The 26,404-nt window shown below is 42.7% G+C and overlaps 1 protein-coding gene and 1 pseudogene across 2 annotated transcripts in view; one reads left to right on the top strand and one right to left on the bottom strand.

Moving 5' to 3' along the window:
* The window catches only part of CLDN10 (claudin 10), a 147,597-nt gene that overhangs the window by 64,808 nt on the left and 56,385 nt on the right, over nt 1-26,404 (top strand). The window lies entirely within an intron of this gene.
* LOC101028509 (RNA-binding protein 4 pseudogene) lies at nt 2,204-9,852 on the bottom strand (annotated as a pseudogene).

Genomic DNA, 26,404 nt, shown 5'->3' with positions numbered 1-26,404 from the left:
AGTCTGCTTCCTTCAGAGGGTCTGTGGGTTTTCTCAGGATTGCAGGTTTATTCTTGCAGTTGATCTGGAGGGTTACTTCTCTGGCTGAAGGTAAGGGTCAGTGGACCACGAAGCTCTGCGTTTTTGCCTCCACCGCCCCTGCCTCTACCGCCAAGCTGGTGACCTCAGGTACCCTCTCCAGCCTACCTACCCAGATGAATGCCCCTTCCTACCTCCAGGCCCTACTTTTTTTTTATTGTGCACCCACCAGGCCCTAATTTTTTATTGTGGTAAAAGATATATGCTATAAATTTACATTTTAATCATGTTTAAGTGCACAGTTCAGTGGTATTAAAGACATCCACCTTGTTGTGCAATCATCACCACCATCCATCTCCAGAAAAGAGTTCTTACAAAACTAAAACTCTGGACCCATTAAATGATAACTCCCCATTTCCCTTCCCCCGTCTCTCGTAATCATCATTCTACTTTTTGTCTCTGTAAATTTTATTACTCTAGATACCTTGTATATTTGCCCACCCCCACTTTTTTTTTTTTTTTTTTTTTTTTTTTGAGACAGAGCCTCACTCTGTTTGTCCAGGCTGGAGTGCAGTGGCATGATCTTGGCTCCAATGCAATCTCCACCTCCCAGGTTCAAGTGATTCTCCTGTCTCAGCCTCCTGAGTAGTTGGAATTACAGGCACGTGCCACCACACCCAGCTAATTTTTATATTTTTAGTAGAGTCGGGGTTTTGCCATGTTGGCCAGGCTGGTCTCAAACTCCTGGCCTCAAGTGATCAGCCCACCTCGGCTTCCCAAAGTGCTGGGATTGCAGGTGTGAGCCTGGCCATATTTGTCCTTTTGCATCTGGCTTATTTCACTTAGCATGTTTTCAAGGTTAATCCACATTGTGCATGTATGAAAATTGCTAGCATTATTTTAAAGCAAGTTACACGTATCATTTACACTTATTCAGAAATACTTTACTATGTATCTCTAAAAAATAAAGACATTTTAACATAACCACAATATCAATGTCACAGCTAAAAATAAACAGTAATTCCTTACTACATCAAATACCCTTCCAGTGTTCAAATTTCAAATTGCCTCATAAAAGATTCTCTGCTATTCTTGAGTACAGAATCCCTGTTTAATTTGTCCTGACAACCCTCCTCTCTCCATGGTAGCTGTCTTGCACACAAAAAATGCTGTCATACTACATTTCACCAATAGATGGCACGAATAATCATGACATTTGCTAAATCCAATTGGCATTTACACAAGGGGAAACATCATTTGTAGAAAGTTGGCAATTATAGGCAATTATAGGTAAATATACAAACACAGAAATTGAAAATAGCCTGTTTGCTCAAATAAGACCTCAATACATCCTACTTCTAAGGAATAATTATTGATATCAGACAAACTTTCTATTTATTTCAAGGAGAACATGGAAAGCTTATTTCTTGATATTGAGGTTTATCTCCATAATGTCAACATTTTTGGTGTTAAATAATTGAGGCCGCTTATGTTTATTTATTCTTCTGCTTAACAAAAGAAAAAGTAAATAGAATCTACTTGGACAATTGATTTACGTGTTAAATGCCCATTACAAATGTATGGTCTGAATTGTATCAAGTGTACTTATCTCTGAATAAAACAGTTGCTTTCCCAAACTTCCTGTTCTGAAGAACAGAGAATCTTAGGATGGTGGATATGGATAGGGTTTTTTTGTGTTTTTTTTGTTTTGTTTTGTTTTTGTTTTTGTTTTTGTTTTTCAGTTGAAAAACCATTTATTTCACCAGAAAAAAAAAAAAAAAAAGTGATCCAACTCTATAGGTCTAGGCTTTGGACCAAAAAGAGACCCAGGGGCATTGAGACTCTCATCAAGGTCATTCCGAGGCAGGAGGCAGGAGGCAGGGAGGAGACAGCACAGCCCCCACCACCATTTCCGCATACAATGAGACCTGCTGGGAGAACAGAACAGGAATGGGAAGCTAGAGAAGTATTGAAGGAGAGGACAGAAAAAATGGGCAAGAGAGGAGAGAAGAGGGGAGGGGAGGGGAGGGGAGGAGAAGAAGGTCTGAACTTAGCAAAGTAAATTAAGGCCCATGGTGCCTGAGGGAACTGCACAAAGCCGAGAAGGTCCCAAAGATGGGGTACCACGAAGGGTGATTCTCATGCACAACTGCAGCACGGAGTTTCAGCCCACACACATCTCACCTCAAGCTTTAAAAGGCTGAGTACCCCGCCCGATAGGCACACTGCTCCGCTCCTACTGGGCCACCTGGTACAGAGAATTTCTCTTGGCTGCCAAGCTTGGGACAACTCACTTTCATGCCCCTAACGGTAGCCCTCTCCAGCAGTGGGGACTGGGTCTGCAGGGGGCTCCGGTCCCGCCCCTGATAGGAAGGGGAAGCTGCAGTCCCAGCAGCCGCTGTGGCCGCAGATCCTGAGGGCGGCACCAGGTGTCTATCCCGGGGATGGAGGGAGGCGGAGGTGCAGTGACTGGCCATGTCTGTGTTCTAGACTTGTGGCAGCTGGGACAGGGTTTGCTCGGCGTCATTATCCACGGAGGCAGCTGCAGCCTCATGGGCAGCGCTTGTAGCGGGCATCGAGCGCTCTGCACGTGTGGTTGTGATGCAGTGAATCCCCATAGCTCATGGTGTAAGGCGTACACTCTGCTCTGGATTGCTCCTTATATTGCTCGGGCAAGTCTGACACGGGGCCTGGACAATCTATCCGACACTCTTTGGAACGGTGTCCGTCTTTCCTGCACCGATAGCAGCCACTCTGGTCTCCCATCCCGGGCGCGGTCCTAAGCCGGCTGGTGGACAAACTGCACGTGCATTCATTTGCCTAGAAACCCTGTGTCATCAAGGCCCCTGATGGCCTCCACTGCCTCCTCTGCCCGCTCCATGTGGACGAAGGCATAATCTTTCATGATATCACATTGGATGACCGGCCCATGTTCCTCAAACTTGGCTGAAAGCTCCTCATTGATGCAGGTGGGACTGAGGTTGCCCACGTGCAACTTTGTTGAGGTTTTGCTCTTACTCTTGCTGGCTTCCACGTTGATGTTCACCCCATGAAGATTGCAATGGTGCAGGCTGCATACGGCATCTTCTGCTGCAGTTTTGTCTGTGCACAAAGCCGTAATTCTTAACGATGTCACAATCCAGTACCTTCCATACCGCTCAAAAAGAGAGCGGATCTCCTGCTCTGTGGCCTCCTGGGGAAGGTTTCCGATGAACAGCTTCACTATCCTGACAAGAGCCCGCACAGAAATCAGCAGGGCCTCCTCGTGACACCGAGGCTTCTGGCAAAACGCTAAAAATCACGGATAGGGTCTTTAAGACCATTTAATCTGGCCTCATCATCTGACAGATGAACACACATGAAACCTCATCATAAGATCACACAATTTGATGGCTTTTCGTGTAATTTTCTGTCTTTCTGCTAGCAATCTTCCCTTCTCTCCTCCACCCCTACCAGAAAAAAACTAACTGCTTGGTAAAATTAATATTTCATTTTAGCGATGCAAAACCCAAATTGTGTAATTAATCCTCCCTTTCTTGTCTTCTCAATATATTTATTTATAATTTAATTTTTTTTTTTTTTTTTTTTTTTTTTTTGAGATAGAGTCTCTCTCTGTTGCCCATGCTGGAGTGCAGTGGCATAATCTCAGCTCACCACAACCTCCACCTCCAGGGTTTAAGCGATTCTCCTGCCTCGAACTCCTGAGTAGCTGAGACTATAGGTGCATGCCACCACCTCTGGCTAAGTTTTGTATTTTTTGTAGTGACAGGGTTTTATCACATTGGCCAGGCTGGTCTCAAACTCCTGACCTCAAGTGATCCATTAGTCTTGGCCTCCCAAAGTGCTGGGATTACAGGCATGAGCCACCATACATGGCCCCTCTGAATGTATTTAGCAAACATTTATTGGGTGTTACTAGGGCTAGACAAGCTCTTCTTGTTCCCTTGGTCAACGGAGCCTTTTATTTGAGTTCATGTCTGGTAATAGATAAAAATGAAGATAACTTTAGGAAATCAGCCTATAAGGAATTTCCAATGGGCGGTAAATATGACACTTTCCAGCCCAGATGATACAGTAATTCTCTGAGTCATTTTTTATCCTATCCTCCTGTGTTCGAATTAACACTTAATACTGGAAAGTCCTTTCTGTTCTTAAAACCAACTCCTTCAACCAGGACAGGCCCTAAACTCTGCTTTTGACAGTAAGTTCTCACCAGATTTATCCCAAGAACAACAACTTCCTTTTATCTTCCCCAGATGTTCCAGAATGTCTGGGCTCTTTTCCCTCCAATGGTACTTCCTGCCTGCTGGATACAGCCCTCTGCCTTTTTTTAGGCTCTGTCTGCATTCTTCTCTCCTCTTCTCAACTACCAAACCCCACCTATATGACTCTGTAACTTCACTGGGCAGCTCATCCCACCTGGAAAATAAGCACACAATCATGTCTGAGGCATATGCCTCACTTCCAGTAGTACCTTCTCAGTGTGTTCTTTGAGATGTTTATAAGTGGGGAGATGTTCCATAGTCAAAAAGTTTGAGAAGCAATTGTTTAAACAAATTTAAATAGCTCCTTTATTGCAGGACTTTCCAGAGTCTCTGATTTCTATAGGCATCGTTGGTCCTTTAAGATAAGAAGATAGTACTGTATAGGGCATTTTCAAAACTGATTTGATTAAAAAGCACTACCCCTTGTCTTACTGTGCTCAGGCTGCTATTACAAAATAGCATAGACTGGATGGCTTAAACAGCAGACATTGACTTCTCATGGTTCTGGAGGCTGGGAAGTTCATGGTCAAGGGCTGATAGATTGAGTTCCTGGAGAGGGCCCTTCTCCTGGCCTGCCACTCACTGTGTGCTCATATGCTGGAGACTGACCCAGCTCTCTTTTCTTCTTCTTATAAGGGCACTAATTCCACCAGGGGGGCCCCACCCTCATGACCTCATATAAATCTAATTATTTCCTAAAGACTCCACCTCCAGATGGCATCACATTGGGGGTTAGAGTTTCAACATATGGATTTGAGGGGGACCCTAGCCTCCAGTACATGACACTTCTTTTGTTTTCCTCATTGCACCATCTGCTATTGGTTTCTGTGGAATGCACCTAGGGACACACAAACTCCAGTGCAGGTCTAGGTCTGAAAACAGATGACCTGGACTCAATCCCAGCTCCATCACTCCCTAGCTGTGGGACTTGGGTAAGTTTCTCAATCTCCTCAGGCCTGTTTTCCAGCTGGAAATAGGATAATAGTACCTACCTCATAGAGGATAATAGTACCTACCTCATAGAGCTGTTGTGAAGATGAAATGCTTCTATACAGAGCAATACAGGGCCGTACAGAGGAGGCACTAAAACAAAAATGTCAGTTGTAATTGTGAAATCTTAGTATCAATAACTAACTGTATCATTAAATAATCTATTGTATCAGTTATTAATAAACATATTAATAGTGAATAATACTTATTATCTGGCAATTTTTAACTACTGCTGAGGCTAAATATTGAATTCTATGAAAGGATCATGGTCAAGCCTTTATTTTAGGCTCCTAGAGAGCAATGTAGCCTTGAAAGAAAATCAACAAGAAAAGCAATGGCAAGCGTGAGCCATGGAATCAGAAGCAGAGTGGCTGGCTTTAAGGGAGAAGGGGCCACTGAGCTCAGTGCCAGGTCTCTGTGCCAACCACCACAGCCCTGGCAGGAAGCAGAGCTATGACTTTGCAAAGGACAGGCCAGCCACACAAGGAGGATGGCAGGTCTGCCCATCCCCCGCCTCTGTGCAGATAGATTTGGACTCATGGTAATGTCATCTTTGAATGCGCATTGCAATTTCACATCCATATCTACCTCACCAAATAATCCTAGAATAGTGAACTTCAACACAAATGTCCCCTGCAATTTCAAAGGTTTAAGGGGTCCCTTTACGTAACAGGCAAAGGATTAGGGCCAGCTGGGAAATCCAAGTGTTTAAAACCTGTTCAACACTTTTGCAGCCAAAGAGTAAGTTGCCAAACATTTTTCTCTCAAAAGAAAACAGGCTACTGAATACTAGAAAGGGGAATTCTGAAAAAACAAAAAAAAAAAAAAAAAAAAAAAAAAGAAGAGAAGGGACATCTTGGGAAAAGTAAAATGACGTTTACCTTAAAGGTTTAAGACATTGAGATGGTAAACATAAATGAACATTTTTCTTTAAACACACACACACACACACACACACACACACATACACAAAAAAAGAGAAACAATACAAGATGATTTTAAAAGCAAACCAAGTGAAAAAATTTACAGTCTATTAATTCTGATACATAATAAAACAAAAACACAGATTGTTGGTTAACAGATCCTAGGAGCACTGGAAGAGTTATGGATCAGGCTCTCCCTGAGAGGTGCGAGGTCACTGTGGTGCACTAAGGAGGCACCTCTTTGGAGCTCGCAGGCAGCCTCATTTCCCTGCACAACTGTTTTGCCTTCTCACTACTGTTTCATTGAATCCTGCTGGGATCCACATACCAGACTCCAGATCCCCATTCCTTTATATCCTTCTCCAGCAGCTTCACAGTAGGAAACATTGCAAAGAGAATTTCAGTTTCCGGTACAAGTACATACACAATATGTTTATGTGCAATACATTCTATGGATGATATATTCATTTTTCTTTTTTTGAGACAGGGACTTGCTCTGTCACCCAGGCTGGAGTGCATTGGTGCCATCATAGCTCAGTGCAACCTCCATCTCCTGGGAACAAGTGATTCTCCCACCTCGGACTCCTGAGTAGCTGGCACTGCAGGCACGTGCCACCACACCTGGCTAATTTTTGTATTTTTAGTAGAGATGGGGTTTCGCCATGTTGGGCAGGCTGGTCTCAAACTCCTGGCCTCAATGATCAACCCATCTAAGCCTTTGAAAATACTGGGATTACAGGCATGAGCCATCATGCCCAGCCTATTTCTCTCCTTTATGGTTTTTAAATTGTGATAAAATTAAAATATGCACAGCATAAACTTTACCACATTGACCATTTTGGAGTGTACAGCTCAGTAGTGTTAAATACATTCACACTATTGCACAACCAATTTCCAGAACTTTTTTATCTTGCAAAACTGAAACTCTGCACCCATTAAAGAACTTATTTCTACCTCTGCCACTCCCAGGCAACCACCATTCTATTTTCTGTCTCTATGAATTTGATGACTCTTGGTACCTCATGTAAATGGAATCACACTGAATTTGTCCTTTTGTGATTGGCGTTTCACCTGGTATAATGTCTTCAGGTTTCATCCATGTTGTAGCATGAGTCAGAACTTCCTTGTTTTTTAAGGCTGAATAACATTCCATCGAATAGATAGACCCCCATCGTGTTTATCCATTAATCTGTCCATGCCAGGAACACATTTTAAGAAGTCTGTGAAAATGCATGGAGTTGTGTTTAAAAGGGTTTTATAAGTCATGATTGGCAGCAATTATTAAGCACCCATTTTCTGATTAGCCAGCATTGAAAATAGACAGGATTGGCCAGGCACAGTGGCTCATGTCTGTAATCCCAGCACTTTGGGAGGCCGAGGCAGGCAGATCACCTGAGATCAGGGGCTCATGTCTGTAATCCCAGCACTTTGGGAGGCTGAGGCAGGCAGATCACCTGAGGTCAAGAGTTCTAGACCAGCCTGGCTCACATGGTGAAACCCTGTCTCTACTGAAAGTACGAAAATTAGTTGGGCGTGGTAGCAAATGTCTGTAATCACAGTTACTTGGAAGGCCAAAGCAGGAGAATCACTTGAATCCAGGAGAAGGAGGTTGCAGTGAGCCGAGATCATGCCACTGCACTCCAGGCTGGATGACAAGAGTAAAACTTTATCTCAAACAAGAAGAAGGAGGAAGAAAGAAGAAGGAGAAAGGAGGAAGAAGGAAGAAGAAGGTGGAAGAAGGAAGGAGGAAGGACGAGGAGGAAGCGGAACAGGAGGAGGAAGAGGAAGAGGAGGAGGAAAAGGAGGAGAAAGAGGAAGAAAAAGGGTGAGGGAGAAAAAAACAACAGGACTGAGTGATTTGGGTCTGCTCGCTGATAGGCAGATAGACAGGTGCTGGTGTAGACTGAGCCATCCAGACCTGACCAGCCCTGCTGCCGGTGAAGGTGGAGGGTTCCCAGAAGGCCTGAGAGTCTGGGAGGGAAACTGCCTAAGGGGGTTGTCAATGGAATCGGCAGTGGGAGCCCCAACGCTGACCCAGGCACTGACGAAACAAGCCTGACACCTGGGGAAAGGAATTTAGCACTAGAACAGTTTCTTTATATGAAGGGTGTCCCATCTTCTGGCTTCTCTGGGCCACATTGGAAGAAGAATTGTCTTGGGCCACACATGAAATACACTAACACTTGTGATGGCTGATGAGCAAAAAGAAAATCGCAATAAAATTTCATAATTTTTTTTTATTATTGCATTTTAGGTTTTGGGGTACATGTGAAGAACATGCAAGATTGTTGCATAGGTACACACATGGCAGTGTGGTTTTCTGCCTTCCGTCCCCTCGCCTGTATCTGTCATTTCTCCCCATGCTATCTCTTCCCACCTCCCCACCCCCCCGTCCCTCCCCCATTTCCCTCAACGGACCCCAGTGTGTAGTGCTCCCCTCCCTGTGTCCATGTGTTCTCATTGTTCAACACCCGCCTATGAGTGAGAACATGTGGTGTTTGATTTTCTGCTCTTGTGTCAGTTTGCTGAGAATGATGGTTTCCAGGTTCATCCATGTCCCTACAAAGGACGTGAACTCATCGTTTTTGATGGCTGCGTAATATTCCATGGTGTATATGTACCACATTTTCCCTATCCAGTCTATCATCATTGGGCATTTGGGTTGGTTCCAGGTCTTTGCTATTGTAAACAGTGCTGCAATGAACAGTTGTGTGCATGTGTCCTTATAGTAGAATGATTTATAATCCTTTGGATATATACCCAGTAATGGGATTGCTGGGTCAAATGGGATTTCTATTTTTAGGTCCTTGAGGAATCGCCACACTGTCTTCCACAATGGTTGAATTAATTTACATTCCCACCAACAGTGTAAAAGTGTTCCTATTTCTCCACATCCTCTCCAGCATCTGTTGTTTCCGGATTTTTTAATGATCGCCATTCTAACTGGTGTGAGATGGTATCTCAATGTGGTTTTGATTTGCATTTCTCTAATGACCAGTGATGATGAGCATTTTTTCATATGTTTGTTGGCCTCCTGTATGTCTTCTTTTGTAAAGTATCTGTACATATCCTTCGCCCATTTTTGAATGGGCTTGTTTGTTTTTTTCTTGTAGATCTGTTTTAGTTATTTGTAAATTCTGGATATCAGCCCCTTGTCAGACGGGTAGACTGCAAAAATTTTTTCCCATTCTGTTGGTTGCCGATTCACTCTACTGACTGTTTCTTTTGCCGTGCAGAAGCTGTGGAGTTTGATTAGGTCCCATTTGTCTATTTTGGCTTTTGTTGCCATTGCTTTTGGTGTTTTGGTCATGAAGTCCTTGCCTATGCCTATGTCCTGAATGGTTTTGCCTAGATTTTCTTCTAGGGTTTTTATGGTGTTAGGTCTGATGTTTAAGTCTTTAATCCATCTGGAGTTAATTTTGGTGTAAGGTGTCAGGAAGGGGTCCAGTTTCTGCTTTCTGCACATGGCTAGCCAGTTTTCCCAACACCATTTATTAAACAGGGAATCCTTTCCCCATTGCTTGTTTTTGTCAGGTTTGTCGAAGATCAGATGGTTGTGGGTATGTTGTAAATTTCATAATGTTTTAAAAAAATTTACGAATTTGTGTTGGGCCTCTTTCGAGGCCGTCCTGGCCCACAGGCAGCCCATAGGCCATGGGTTGGACAAGCTTGCTTTATGCTAAATATTCCCACCCACGTACCATTCATGTAGTCTACAAATACTTATTGACTGCCTGCTGTGCGCCAGGCACTGTTCTGAAATTTGAAAATATATCCTTGAATAAAACCCAAAAGGTCCCCATTCTCCTAGAGTCTACATTCTATTGAAGGGGAGAGGCACACACTAAATAGATAAATAAATAAGGTTGAGAGGAGTGAGGTCAATAAAACAGCATTTTGCAAGTGAGTGAGGCAAGGTCTGCATAAGAATGGGAAGTTAGGGAAGGTGTCTCTGGAAAGTACCTATTTGGCACAAGGCCTCAATGGCTCAAAGGGGTTAGTTGCCCTGCAGTGTTGCAGGAAAGAGAGTGTTTCTGGCAGAGGGAACAGCAAATGCAAAGATGGAGCCTCAAATGGGAGCCAACTTGCTACATTTGGGGCGGGTGTTGGAGTAGAGTGGCAAAGATCGAGCCTCAAATGGGAGCCAACTTGCTACATTTGAGGCGGGTGTTGGAGTAGAGTAAGGGTGGAGTGGGAGGATGGGAGAGGCCAGTTTATGAACAGCTTGTAGCTGAGTACAGAAGAATGTTTCAGGAACGTGTGGAGGAAGGTAAGGGAGGATATCTCTGGCAAATGGAGGAAGGACGCACAGAAAGAAGCACAGCTTGTTGAAGAACAAGAAGCAATTGCTGTGAGTGGGGTCTAGCTTGAGTGATGATCAGTGAAGGACAAAGCTGGAGAGGTGGGTTGGGGCAAGCCCCTGAGACACCAATAAGAAGCTAAGGAAGGGATTTAAACTTTATCCAGCTAACCACCAGGAACCACTAATGGTTTTTAATTAGAGTATGACCTCATTTTCATTTTAAAAATAAACTTGTTGCTGGGATGGATTTGAATGGAAGGGAGACACCATTCTCCTGGGAAACGAAGAAAATTGAACTTAGCAAAAAACTGAGCAGGGAGGATATAGCATGTTAAGGGATACCATCAAGGGCAGATTTTTTGGTCTTCAAAAAAAGATTTTATGCCAGGCGCAGTGGTTCACACCTGTAATCCCAGCACTTTGGGAGGCTGAGGTGGGCGGATCACCTGAGGTCAGGAGTTCGAGACCAGCCTGACTAATATGGTGAAACCCCATCTTTTTTTTTTTTTTTTTTTTTTTTAAAGATTCTATTTTTAATTTTTAGTTTTGCTTTTTTTTTTTTTTTTTTAATTTGACAGAGTCTCACTCTGTCACCCAGGCTGGAGTGCAGTGGCATGATGTCAGCCACTACAACCTCTACCTCCTAAGTTCAAGCAATTCTTCTGCCTCAGCCTCCCAAGTAGCTGGGATTACAGGTGCCCACCACCATGCCTAGGTAATTTTTGTATTTTTGGTAGATATGGGGTTTCACCACGTTGGCCAGACTGGTCTCAAACTTCTGACCTCAGGCAATCCACCCATCTCAACCTCCCAAAATGCTGGGATTACCGGTGTGAGCCACTACGCCCAACCGGGAGCATGTTTTAAGTGAGGGGATGTGCACTCTCCTGGCGCATTACACTCACTCAGTAAAAGAAGTCTTCAGCAAACATGTCCCATTTCTGGAGCATCTATCTCTTCTGATGGACATGTTCATATGGATGAATCAAAGGGATGGGAGTAAAACTCTCAAAGTCTCAATGAGTTTCCAGTGCCCACCCAAGCATACTGGCTTCTAATTGTTGGCTTTGTCTTGTGGTAGGGTTAAATTTGCTCAAATGCTCCCTGTATAAGTGAGGAGAAATGGATTCATAGACGGAGTCTGTCTTGGGACTATATTTTGGATATTTGCCCATTGGAAATATTTAATATATAGCTACATATTTTGATCCTAAGACAGAAGCCAGAGGTGAATATGTAGATTTTCATAGAGGTGATAATATTAATAAAAGCCACAAGAGTGAATGTGTTCACCAAAGGAGAAAATGTAAAGAAAAAAAATAGAGGGCCAAACACTAAACCATGGAAAGTGGCTAATATTGAGGGTTAAGAGGCATTGATAAAAATACAGGTACAATATTCGAAAGAATGCATTTTTATATAAGACAAAAGGAAAGAATGGTGTATCAAGGGCTGTCCGTAGGTTCCTCAAAAAATTAAAAATAAAACTACCGGCCGGGCGCGGTGGCTCAAGCCTGTAATCCCAGCACTTTGGGAGGCCGAGGCGGGTGGATCACGAGGTCGAGAGATCGAGACCATCCCGGTCAACATAGTGAAACCTCGTCTCTACTAAAAATACAAAAAATTAGCTGGGCATGGTGGCACGTGCCTGTAATCCCAGCTACTCGGGAGGCTGAGGCAGGAGAATTGCCTGAACCCAGGAGGTGGAGGTTGCGGTGAGCCGAGATCACGCCATTGCACTCCAGCCTGGGTAACAAGAGCGAAACTCTGTCTCAAAAAAAAATAAATAAAATAAAAAATAAAATAAAAAAAAATAAAACTACCATATGATCTCAAAATTCCACTTCTGGGTATATACTCAAAAGAATGGAAAGCAAGGTCTCAAAGACGTATTTGTATACCCATGTTTACAGCAGCACTGTTTACAAAACCTAAAACATGGAAGAAACCCAAGTGTCCAGGGATAGACGAATGGATAAACAAAATGTGGCATATACATACAATGGAATATTATTCAGCCCTAAAAAGAGCGAAAGTTCTTACCCAAGCTACAACATAGATGAATCTTAAGGACATTATGCTATATGAAATAGGTCAGTCACAATAAGGCAAATCTGTATAATTCTACTTATGTAAGATACTCAGTCAAAATTATAGCAACACACAGGAAAATGGTGGTTGCTAGGGACAAGAGGAGGCAGAAACGGTGGGTTGTTGTTAATAGGTACCGAGTTTAGTTTGGCAAAAGTTTAAAAGACTCCTGGAGACTGCACAACAACGTGAATGTAATAAACACTACTGAACTGTACACTTCAACATGGTTAAAATAATAAATTTTATGTTACATGTTTATTTTATAAGAATTTTAAACATCAAAATAAAAAAGAGTGGTCATGGGTACTACATGGAATTACAGGAAAATGCACACCTTAAAGTATTTCCTAGATTTGGACATTGAAAAGAGTTTGAAATAGAGATTGTCAACAAAGCCAGCAAAGCAAGCAAATATAATTACCGAAGGAGTATGACAATGAAATCAGAAAGAGGGCTACAGTGAGGTGAATAGTGTAAGTTATGAAAGACCGTATCTGGGCACATTTGTGGACAGGAAAACAGGAATATTCTCTTCTTTCTGCCTACCTTTTTACTTTACCCACAAGTTCTCTGCAAGAAACATTAATCACATTTACTAAAATATGATATGACATTTGCATAGTCTTCAATTTTTTAATATTTTTTTAAAATTTATTTTTCCTTTTGTAGAGATAAGATTTCACTATGTTGCCCAGGCTGGTCTCGAACTCCTGAGCTCAAGTGATCCTCCCACCTCAGCCTCCCAGAGTGCTGGGATTACAGGCATGAGCCATCGTACCTGCCAGCTTTGCATATTCTTTAAAAGTATCTATTTGATTATCTGCATAAATCACTGTTGATTGTTAATTGGAAATTCTCACCAATTTCAAGAAGTAGAAACTCTCACTAATTTCAAGAAGTAAAAGGAGATGTCAGATTAAAGGTGGTCGAATTTACCTTAAGCTTTAACCCTTCTCTTCCCCCCAACTCAAAAACATTTATCTGTTGAAGGTGGCAGGAAATTGGGATGGTAGCCAAAATTCACAAATCGATCAAAGGAATATTTTTTGCCAGTAGAGAAACTTGGGTCTCTTTAAAAGGTCAATACATCTTTCTGTATTCATTCTGAATTCCATGAAAAGGTGTGTTCTTTGGGATAATTCTAAAACTATGTTGAGACATTGCAAGTCCATGTGATAAGATGGTATCAGGTTCCGAGGGTCCACAGGGAAAAAACAAAGAATTTTCTAACTAAAAATGTAAAATCAGATCTTCTGGTTCTCTCTCTGGAAATTTAGCTGAACCCGCTCGTTTTTAAAGGCAGGTATTGTTGTAGCCCCATGGTTTAACTATTGTTCAAATGCAGAGAACCACATTCCAGGGTTGTCTTACAACTCACTTTCTTCAGTTCACAGTTATGAGCTCTCATTCTATAAGTATTATGGTCTTTGGAAGTTGATTTTGGTTTCAGCCCAGGCTAAATCTCTCTGTGGCTTATCTGAAGGGTATTTTTGGCTCCAAGGTGGTTGTGGCAGACAGTGAAGCAAACACAACTCAAAGCTCTCATCTCTGTCAGGTCACTGCCATAAGAGGTAAAATGTGCAGAGTGGGCAGTGGACAAAGCAGATGTTTGCAAGTGAGGAATAATGCTTGAATAAACATAAAATAGACACATTTGTAATTTGGCTTGTGCCAAGACCCTATTCTTTCTGTCTTAAAAGAAGGACTAGTCAGGTGTGGTGGCTCACGCCTGTAATCCTAGCACTTTGGGAGGCTGAGGCGAGCAGATCATGAGGTCAGGAGATAGAGACTATCTTGGCTAACACAGTGAAACCCCATCTCTACTAAAAATACAAAAAAATTAGCCAGGCCTGGTGGCACACACCTGTAGTCCTAGCTACTCGGGAGGCTGAGGCAGGAGAATCACTTGAACCAGGGAGGTTGCGGTGGGCTGAGATGACGCCACTGCACTGCAGCCTGGGCAACAGAGCAAGGCTCTGCACTCCAGCCTGGGCAACAGAATGAGACTAATTAATCCTTGGTAGGGTAGGATTAGGGAATTCAACCTCACTGCTTAATGCCTGACCTTTGGAATGTCTGTAGCTGCTCGTGTGTGTGTGTGTGTGTGTGTGTGTGTGTGTGTGACATGTGATGGACTAGTGGGGAGATGTTCTCATCAGCCCTGTCTCTATGAGAGACCTGCAAAATAGCTGAAGTCTAATTTCCAATCTTTCCCCTGAGTCCCTTCTGCCACAGCAACCTTTTCTTTCCAAACACACACTGGACTATGTTGGAGTTTTCTTCAGGAAGATCAGGCAGATCTCAAAAGAAAAGCCCAGTCAGTGCAGGTAGAACAAATGTGTAATTCTGCCCTTGAAGACGCAGGCCTCCAAAAGGAAGGGTATCTCCATGGATGTTTCTCTCTCCCTTCCGATCATTTTCATGCCCTCTGCTGCCTCTCTTCTCAAGAGACTCCCCTCTGCCTCCCTCTGGGAGAAGTTCTGCCACCTCAGACCCACCTGGTGTCTGCATGGCCCAGAGATTGGATTCTTAGCCCCTCCTGATAGTGGCCCTCCTCTGCTCACGGTGGACCTGGTCCTGTCAGTCAGGACAAAAACTGGTGAACCAAGTATGGTTTGGTCTCTCCGTCAACACCATCTGATTTCTTTACTGTTATCCAGCTTGGTGAGAGTTGTAGTCTAGGGTCCAACAGCCTTGTGAGAAGACTAAAATCTCCTTTCTCCTCAAAAGGAAGGGGAGGGAAAAGAAGGGTTGCCACCTCAAAAACTACCTTTTGCCCAATCCAGCTCCCACACTGATGCATGTGGGAGGGGTTTGGGGGACAGGAAAGCTCCTAAAATAGAGTTTCTCGGCAAGCCACGAGGAATGGAAACAGGGCTGAACATAGAACCATGGATGTTTAGATCCTTGTTTTCTCACTGTGGTCCTTGGATGATACCATCCTGTCACATGGACTTGGAAAGTCTCAATGTAGTGTTAAAATTATCCCCATCAACACAGCTTTTCATGGAAATTAGGAATAAATATAGAAAGATATATTTGCCTTTGAAAACACCCAACTTTCTTCTTTGAGAGAAAAATATTCCTTTTATCCTTTTGTGAATTTTGGCTATTGTTCTAATTTCCTGCCACCTTCAAGAGATAAACGTTTTTGAGTTGGAGGAAGAGCAGGGTTAAGGCTCAAGATAAATTCCACCAATTTTATTCTGATAATCTCCTTCTGCTTCTGTAAAGAGTATGGTATAATGAGAAGCATGTGGGCTTGTGAAGTAATAAACCAGGGTTTGAATCCCACATCACCCACTAAGAAGACATGACTTCATGTGCGTTATTAGAACCTCTAAGTTTCCATTTCTTTGTTGGTAATTATTTTTTGTTTCTATTTTGAAAGAGATAAACCTATTTCCTAGAGTGATTATAAAGATGATGTGAGGCCAGGTGTAGTGTCTCACACCCAGCACCTTGGGAGGCCAAGTCAGGGGGATCACTGAAGCCCGGGAGTTCAAGACCCCCTTGGGCAACATAATGAGACCTGCAAAAAAAAATTGTTTTTAAATAGCCCGGTGTGGTGGTGTGCACCTGTGGTCCCAGTTACTAGGGAGGCTTGGGTGGCAGGATCACTTGAGCTCAGGAAGTGGAGGCTGCAGTAAGCCGTGATTGCAGCACGGTACTCACTCCAGCCTGGGTGACAGAGCATGATCCTGTTTAAAAAAAATAAATAAATACACCCCAGAACCTAAAGTGCAATATATATATAAAATAAAAAATAAAGATGACATAAAATTGTGTATGTAAAGCATCTGGCACACCCCAAACTAACACGTATTCATTAGCTTCCTCTCCCACATCCTATCCTTCCATGCCAGTCACAGGATTCCCTAAAGTTACCTAATATAAGGTAACCATTAATGTTCTCGTGGCCAGGTCCAGCAGCCTCTTTCTGACTCTTCATCTCTTCTCTGCATTAGTGTTGTTGATAAAGCCACCTGTCTGAGAATGTTTCATCTTTGTCTTTCATGCTCTTACATTTTGGAGTCACAGAATAAGGCCAAGTACATATTACTCCCTGCTTTGCATTATTTCCTGTATCACATGTAACCCCTGTATTCTCAAGCTAAGTACCCCAGCTGCAAGGAAAATCAAGTCCAGGACAAACCATTTTCCAAACATACATCAAGCATCCATTAAGTGCTAGCAAGAAGGGGCACAAGGTCAAAGAGGACATGGTTCTTGCCATGAAGTAAGGAAGGCAGGCAACTGCCCAAATGTATGACCAGAACCGGGATTGAAATGGACACAGTTGCCATAGAAGCAGAGAGCATGGGAAAGAGGAAGCGATATCCGGGTCATACTGGGCATCACGGGAGACTTCCTTTTAGAGGTAAGTGTGAGCTGAATCCTGAAGGATGAGTAGGAATTAACTAAGTAATGAAGTAGGTGGAGAAGCTGGGGAGTCTGATGTGTTCTAGACTGATGCACAAAGAGCTGGGTGGCTTGGAGGAGTCATGAGGAATGGGACCGAGGAACTAGATAAGCATCATTTCATAGGGCCGTGTGGGTTGACAGGAAGAGTTTGAACTTTATCTGAAAATTCTAGAAAACTTCAAGGAAACCCCTGTTGGTTTGACATGATCAGATATGTGCTTTATCCATGTGGCTCTGATATGGGGCACAACTTGGAAGATGGTGAGGCTGAAGACATCCACTGCCTAGATAATTAGGCAGTTTTTGTGGAACTCCAGGAAGAAGGGCTGAGAACTTGATGTAAGGCAGTAGCCGTGGCAGTTGGGAACAGATACTACAGATAATAAGCTGACTGGTCAGACATGGGAGATGAAGGAGATAGAGAAACCAGAGATGACTCCCAAGTTTCTGTTTTGGATTACTACTGAGACAGTAACTAAGATTTGTAATGTAGAAGAAAAGGCAAGTTTGGGGATATGAGATTGTGAATATGATACTGGACTGCTAGATCTGTTTACAATGGCAAGTGTGTGAAGACCAGCTGCTCCCTGTGGACTTCAAGATAGACCTATGCACTTTAACAGGAAATTGGCTGGGAGTCAGGTCTGACATCAAGGAAAACTGAGCATAGTGAGATCATCCCTGAGATTACTTTTTTTTTTTTTTTTTGAGACAGAGTCTTGCTCTGTTGCCCAGTCTGGAGTACAGTGGTGCAATCTTGGCTCACTCCAACCTCTGCCTCCTGGGTTCAAGCAATTCTCCTGCCTCAGCCTCCTGAGTAGCTGACACTACAGGCATGCACCATCATGCCCAGCTAAGTTTTGTATTTTTAGCAGAGGCTGGTTTTCACCATGTTGAAAGGAGTTCGAGGCTGGTCTCAAACTCCTGACCTCGTGATCCACCCACCTCAGCCTCCCAGTGTTGGGATTACAGGCTGAGCCACTGTACCCAGCTGAGATTCCTTAATTCAGAGGTGAGTGGCAGCAGTACCTGCAGGCAGTGCCAAAATTCACTAAAGAATTGTTTTGGATCTGCTTGAATGAACAGAGAAATAAGTGACTGGGTGACATAGCAAAGCAGCAATAATTTTAGCTTCATAAAGATGTTAGGTGTCGGACTGAATATAAACATTTTAACATCTGAAGTCAGCACTCACATAGTAAGTCATACTAAGTAACTCTGCTTTTCCCTACAGTGATTCCCGTCCCCTATGGACTCATCTCTTTCCCATGAATTTCTAGGTGACTCACTCTCTCTTCTTGATGGTCATTGGGGGTTTCCTGCCACCATCATCTTAGTCTCCACCTCTTTTTACTTGTTTACTTTTTACTTGTTTCTTCTGCCCCACTCTCAGAAATCTCTTTTCTCTTCCTCTCACACAGCTCCCACAGTAGCTCCCTGACTGTAAAATGCACAGCTTTCACATGTGCTGGTGAAGGTTTAACAGCTGGTGGGTGGGGTGATCATGGGAAGCTGATTTGTAGCATTTGCCATTTTCTGTGGTGTAAATACTCCCACCTTGGTTGATTTTAAACTACCAACGTGTTGTCATTCACATCCCAAAATTGGCAACGGGAAAGCTCTCTTGAGCTTTTGCAAGCAGGTTGCAGCACACCACCACTTCTGAGATGGAGATGAGTCATATTTAATGTGGTAGTGGTGTTCCTTCCCCTTCCCCAGAGGGAAACCCTGGAAAGATATGGAGAATCTGGCTTCCAATGAAGAACATTTGACAAGGGAGAAAATCTGGACATTTCTGCCTTTGAGTTTTGCTTAGGCCAATCTTGCACTTCTCCATGAATCCACGCGGTCACCATCTTCCCACCTAAAGAGCACTCACCTCCTTTGAGAAGCCTGTGTTTGTGCCGACCCCTCTGAGCACACTTTAATGTTGACGAAGTCATTCCTTCCTTTGCCATTTCCAGAAGACCTTAGTATTTTGCACAAGGACTCTAGTTCTTTGTGCTAGCATCGATTACGACTGTTTGTTTTCTGTTTTCCCAGGTTAATGGTAAACGTCTTTAAGGAAAAGATCTTATCTTTATATACAAATGATTTTTGAACATTTGATTACCTGCTTATGTATTAAGCTTTTGCTCATTTGCCTTACCATAATCTTTTCTATACCCTGCATGTTGGAATTGTTTTTATAGTTTACATATATATATATATATATATATATATAAAAAATTATATAAAATATGCATACCCTCCTTTATACACTATGAAAACTATTCTCATAAGCATGTAAAATGGCTTTGCACAATAAAGAAATCTTTTCACATTGATAATTCATAAATTCTATTGCTAGGAAATTAAAGTGAAAATTCGTTGGAGTCAGTGTCCCAGTGGTTTGTTGGAGACTTACTCCATTACTGACTGCCTTGCTGTGTGAGACAGTTATTCAGGCCTCAGTCCTCTAAGTGTTAAAAAAGGTACTAAGAAAGCTTTCAGAGTGTTGGAAACACTCTGTCAGCCAAGAAAAGTAAGCCACTGGAAGTCTAGTATAAAATCACTCTATGCATAGGATATATTTGTCAGGCATAAGAATTTTCTAGAAAATAAAACATTTTTCATTACAGGAATCATTTTTTAAAGCTCAAGAATTCTTGGAACATTTACAGAATTAGGATTTGACAACCAGTTTTTCAAGAACTTTGCCCAGTTTTTTTCATACATCTGAAAGTCAGCTGTAAGAACTCAAAATAAGTAAAGTGAGATACTATAAATCAGTCAGCTGTGAGAAGTCAAAATGAGTAAAGTGAGATACTATAAATACAGATTAGTATCATTTACTGAAAAGTCAGTCAGCTGTAAGAACTCAAAATGAGTAAAATGAGATACTATAAATACAGATGGGTATCATTTACTGAAGCCATTGTGGGATTTTCTTTAGCTGAAAAAGCAAAGCCTGTGATAGAGTGGCAGAGAACAAAGAAGGAAAGAGAAAAAAGCATGCTAAATCCTTGTTCTGTTAATAAACAAACATAGGTTTGAAAGTCCTCTTTGTTTTAGGACTTTCAAACCTATGTTTGTTTATTAACAGAACAAGTGTTGAGAAACTTGAGTGATGTGAAGGAAGCTGGTTTCACACAAAAGTGTTTCTTTGTGAAAGAGTTTTCTGCAGCAGGCTGAGGTGAGAGAAAGAAGAAAAGGGGAGGAAGCTTCTCCTTGGTGTTTCAGACCCAGGCCAGTGATATAAGTAGGAAAAGTCATCTTAGATAAAGATTCTTTCTCCTTTTTTTTGTTTTTGTTTTTGGTTTGTTTTCAGTTTGTGTATCTGTTTTCTATGTAAATGTGAGCAGTGTGTTTGGCAAACAAGTCTAGGATGGGAGAGATGAAAGAATAGGGGGATAGCCAGTATTTTCACTTCTTCTGAGGTAGGTGATTTCACCCAAGGACAATATCTTAGTTTGTGCCACACAGGATGCTGTCCTGGGAATTTCCCAGGGGCCTAGGGCAGTATCAGCTGCACGTCCCTGTGCCACGTCCCCATCACCTGGCACTGTCTCCTCTCTGCCACCTCCACCACACTGGCCATGTTTCCAAGCAGGCTAGAGCACTGCACTTCTGTGTCTGGGCTTAGGGCCCTATAGGCTTCCTTAAGCAAATGGTCTGAACCTGATGGCAGAAACACCAGATTTTCACCCACAGAAGGTGTCAGGTGTTTTGCTTTTTGTTTTCACCAGTATCTGGTACACAATAAGAGTTTACTTTTACTTGTATTTATTTATTTATTTTCAGACAGGGTCTCACTCTGTTGCCCAGGCTGGAGTCCAGTGGCACAACCTTGACTCACTGCAGCCTCAACCTCCTGGGGGCAAGTTAGCCCCTGGAGTAGCTGGGACCACAGGAGCATGCCACCATGCCCAGCTAATTTTTAAGTTTTTTTGTGGAGCACAGAGTCTCACTAGATTGCTGCCCAGGCTGGTCTTGAACTCCTGGGCTTAAGTAATCCTCTCACCTCTGCCTCCCAAAGTGCTAGGATTACAGGCATGAGCCACCATGTCCAGTCTAATAAGTGTTTTATTAACTTGAATTTGGAACTTTCCTACCATTGTAGAGTGGCCCTTAGAGTCCATTTTCAAGAGCATTATTTATTACTTACTATTTCTATACTCCTGTCTGGCAGGCACTGTGCTGGGCGGAGGCACTGTGATGAAGGAAAAATTTTACATTTTATGTAACAAGGGACAGGATGTAGTCTATGCTAAAGATACACTTATTTTTCCATTAACATAATGACAAAAAGTCATTTCACTAGAGGGGTTCAAACAATAAACTCCTTCCACATCGGATTGTGCGATGGCCCTCTGACACTCAAACACTTCCAGCCCTTTCTTCTTTCACACCCTGCTTGCTCAACATCCTCTTCTTCTTGGCTTCTGGATGTTAAAAGCAGTAAAATCAAGTTTTTTCTCTGAAATATAAAGTGTTTTTTTTTTAACTTAAGAAAACTAAGAAAATGAAAAGACTGTAAAAAGGAAGACTCGTGTATCCAGAATGAGCTCTTATGATTCATTGATAAATACATATTGGATATATAACGAGCACTGGACTAGGGTTGGCATAGGCCTTTTCTCATGGAATTTACATTGTAATCTCTGTCTATAAGCTGTAGAGATAAACACAAAAACAAGGGTAGAAAGAAATACATAATCTTACAGCTTTTCATGGGTACCTGAAAGGAAATAAGCAGTGTTATGTGATAGAGAATCATGCAGTGAAGAGCTGGAACCAGTTTGTATCAGCTCTCAAGAACTGATTGTTATGCTTCAGAAATCTTCTATTAGATTTAGATACTAGAATATAAATATAAATAATATTCAGTTATCTAAATCTAATAGGTTAGATAATCAAATATTATTTATATTCTATTATCTAAATCTATTATTTTTAAGACGGAAAGATGTTACACACAAGAACAGAATGGACTGCCTTTTGTGGCATGAATGTGAGTCTCCAACAGGTCCTTCCCCACTGCATGAAGTGAGGCTCTGAGTCAGGCTGGGCCCTACCCAAGAGGAACTGTGGTAATTGAAAAGTCTTGGATTTCAGCGCTCACCTTCTCTTTGTCCCATCCCACAGCTAGCTACCTCTTGATTAGATGCATGGGGCGGGGGGGGGGTGACTGACATAATTCCACCTTGGTTTGTTTGATGATGGCTTGTAGAACGCAAGCCCAGAGGAAGTACCTTGGCTAGCTTGGGAACAGAGAGTTTCCTTCTAGTCCTCTGCTGACCTTCTACCTATTTGGCTCCAAACTGACAGGCAGTTGGATCACTTGAGGTCAGCAGTTTGAGATCAATCAGGCCAGCATGGTGAAACCCCATCTTTACTGAAAATACAAAAGTTAACTGGGCATGGTGGTGCATGTCTGTAATCCGAGCTATTTGGGAGGCTGAAGCAGGAGAACTGCTTGAACCGAAGAGGCGGAGGTTGTAGTGAGCTGAGATTATGTCACTGCACTCCAGCCTGGGTGACAGAGCAAGACTATGTTTCAACAAAACAACATAAACAAAAAAAAAAAAAACAAGGAAGATCTGCTTTATAATTTCAAAATTATATGTGTTAAAATTTTTAAATAAATAATTGCTATGAATACAAATGCATACCAATGAAATAGTAGGAAAGAACTCCAGCTTCACAGTAATAGAATATTTCTCATCTGTATCGGTTGGCCAGTAGCCCAGATGTTTGTACAGTATCATGACATTACATCCTATACCTTCAGGCAGATTAAACAGTATTATAAAATATAAGAAACAGCATTCAAGTCTGACTCTTTGAGGATTTCGAGGCTCATAGCTTGAGGCAGAATGGATCCACAGACAATGAGCAGCAGATCAAGGTTTGTATTGACTGGAGGATTTGGATTCAGACTAAAAGACATAACTTCAAATGAATGGCTGTTTTGAAAGCACATTGCTTTGTGAATGCTTTCAAGCCTTTTCTATTTTAACTTCCTCTGAAATCCAAGGGGATAATGTTTTTACCAAAAATATTTACAAGGAAATGGGAAACTTAAATGATCCCCAGAGAAAACCATATCTTAAAAACCCTTAAAGCCCTATTACTAGGCAAACAAAGATTATACTGCAAGTCTCAAGGACTTCTTCAGGGCAAGGAAACCTGTCTGGCAGCTGTGAAAAGGGCTTTGGATCTCTGTGTGTGTGCGGAAGGGCAAGGAGGGGAATCTCATCTTCTTAAGAGCTTCTTCCTTTATATAAGTTTCTGAATTCTTTGCTTTATAACCCAAAAATTTGATCAGAATGTGTGGGAGGGGAGAGTGACTCTTACAGCCAGACGCATGAGATGAGCTGATAACCATGGGCAATATTTACCCATACAGAAAGCCATTCTCTAAGTTAATTGATTCCTTCCTTCCTTCCTTCCTTCCTTCCTTCCTTCCTTCCTTCCTTCCTTCCTTCCTCCCTCCCTCCCTCCCTCCCTTCCTTTCTTCCTTTCTTCCTTTTTTCCTTCCCTCCCTATCCCCCCTCCCTATCCCCTGTCCCTTTCTCCCTCCCTCCCTCCTTTCTTCCTTCCTTCCTTTTTCCTTCCTTCCTTCCCTCCCTATCCCCCTCCCTCCCTCCCTCCCTCCCTCCTTCCTTCCTTCCCTCCCTCCCTCCTTCCTCAGAGCAGAAGTGTTTGGCAATCAGCATAGAGTGGATGGACACTGAGCAGCAAAAACAGCAGACTCTGCTACAGTCCATTTTGGAATATCTGTGGGTGAAATTGTGGCCAGATTTTATTTTATGGACACGATGACTCTTGCTCACATGGTGTGAAGGAGGCTGAAGCCATATCTGCTGGCCACCTCCCTTAACTGTGCATGACCTGAGACATGCAGTCAGTAAGCTTTATTTCATTTTCTTAATATGATTTTTTTTTACATTTTTGACCTCATCTATTCATGTTTCCTTTTATAGTACTTACTTTTTTTTATAAGTTGCCTTAAAACCTTTTTGGAAAGAGAAAGTAAATAAAGCCTCCCTCCCTCCCTCCCTCCTTCCTTCCCTCCTTCCTTCCTTTCTCCCTCCCTCCCTCCCTCCCTCCCTATTCCCCATCCCTCCCTCCCTCCCTCCCTCCCTCCCTCCCTATTCCCCATCCCTCCCTCCCTCCTTCCTTCCTTCTTCCTTTCTTCCTTCCCTCCCTATCCCCTTCCCTCCCTCCCTTCCTATTCCCTGTCCCTCCCTCCCTCCCTCCTTCCTTCCTTCCCTCCTTCCTTCTTTTCTCCCTCCCTCCCTTCCTTACCCTCCTTTCTCCCTCCCTTCCTTCCTCCCTCCCTTTCTTCCTTTCTTTCTTTCTTTCTTTCCTTCCTTCTATCTCTCTCTATTTTTTTCATTCTTAAATTTTTCTCTTTCCCAGCTTTCTTCCCTCTCTCCTTTCTTCTTTATTCCTGATTTCCATGGCCATTTACTGGGCCCTTACTCCTGTGCTGCGCTTGGGAGCTGGCGATACAGACAAATGAGTCTGGGCACCCACTGCCCTTGGGGAGCTCTTCCCACAGACAAACGGTGTGAGTGTGTTGGGGTAGACATGCACCGAACCTAGGAATCTGGTGGTGGGAGAAGGGTGCAATCCAGGAAGGAAAGATTATGTTTGAATTGAATATTAAAAGCTAAACAGGCTGGGCGCGGTGGCTTATGCCTGTAATTCCAGCACTTTGGGAGGCCAAGACAGGTGAATCACCTGAGCCCTGGAGTTTGAGACCAGCCCAGTCAACATGGTGAAATCCTGTCTTTACTAAAATTACAAAAATTAGCCATGTGTGGTGGTGGCCGCCTGTAGTCCCAGCTACTCCTGGAGACTGAAGCAGGAGAATCGCTTGAACCCAGGAGGCAGAGGTTGCAGTGAGCTGAGATCACACCACTGCACTCCAGCCTGGGAGACAGAGTGAGACTCCATCTCAAAAAAAAAAAAAAAAAAAAAAAAGTGAAACAGAAAATTGTCACTGAGATGAGAAGAGAATGATTGGTCTAGGCAGAGACCAAAATACATCCTATTTTTTTCCAGTTGAATTATAAATAGGAATGTTGTTAATGCCCGTGTTAATCTCTTCCAGGAAGAGAATGGCCATTAGAATCTTTAGTTTCAGCATTTAGATAATATGAACATATCAAATATTAAAAATAGCGTTTTTAAGGCTTTATTTACATTCTCTTTCCAAAGAGGTTTTAAGGCAACTTATAAAAAAAATGTGAGTACTATAAAAGGAAACATGAATAGATGAGGTCAAAAATGTAAATAGAAAATCATATTAAAATGAAATAAAGCTTGCTGACTGCATGTGACAGGTCATGCACAGTTAAGGGAGGTGGCCAGCAGATATGGCTTAAGCCTCCTTAACACCATGTGGGACAAGAGTCATGATGTCCATAAGATAAAATCTGGCCACAATTTCGCCCACAGATATTCCAAAATGGACTGTGGCGGAGTCTGCTGCTCTTGCTGCTCAGCGTCCATCTACTCTATGCTGATTGCGAAACACTTTTGCTCTGAGGTCTTCCTCTCCCCACCACAATCTCTGCATATCGGGTGGATTTAGCTGCACTCCCACACCAAGGGTTGAGTATGTGACCCAGATGGGACCGTTCAAGGAATTGCATTGCCCTGTCCACAGAGTTTGGTTCAGAGGTGAGCACATGAGTGAACCAGAGCTAATCAGAACCCTTGGACCTCTGTAAAAGAGATTCTGACTTGCAGAGGGGAAAACCTGAATCCTAGAGCTGCTGCTGCTATTTAGAGATGTCAAGAGCAAGGCTTACCTGAGAATGGGGTGAAGACAAAGAGAGATGGAGTGAGGACATCTAAATCTCACTGCTCTCATTTGAGCATGGATCAAGTAGTCCTTGAAACGTACCCAGACTTTTCAGTTCCATGAGCTGACCGCTTCCAATTTTGCTTTCACCAGTTGGTGCTGATTTTTGTTGTTGTTCTTCACTCATATAATGACATTGTGTGACGGAGAAAAAAAATACTCTCAGTGAGATTATTACAGTAAACACAAAAGCAACTTCGTAGAATTCTCTTGTGCCAAAGCAGGTCAATTGCCATTGCAAAATTCCAAAGCAGGGTGAAGTCAATTCCAAAGGGAACTAAAACACTGTAGTCCCAAATAATGAAGCTGGTTTGAGTCAAGGATGTGGATACACTTCATATTCTTCAGAAAATTCTCAATGATGGTTATATCTTGACATCACACTTTATAACATGCAGGGAGAATTTTCTGACAAGACTCTGAATGTTCTGTTACCAATTAAGAGATTGAGGCTGGGTGCGGTGGCTCATGCCTGTAATACCAGCACTTTGGGAGGCCGAGGTGGGTGGATTACCTGAGGTCGGGA

Source organism: Saimiri boliviensis, chromosome 16 (assembly GCF_048565385.1).
Source record: "Saimiri boliviensis isolate mSaiBol1 chromosome 16, mSaiBol1.pri, whole genome shotgun sequence".
In the NCBI taxonomy this organism is placed as follows: domain Eukaryota; kingdom Metazoa; phylum Chordata; class Mammalia; order Primates; family Cebidae; genus Saimiri; species Saimiri boliviensis.
The sequence above is the reverse complement of the archived record's forward strand: the minus strand, read 5'-3'. Positions and strand labels throughout refer to the sequence as shown.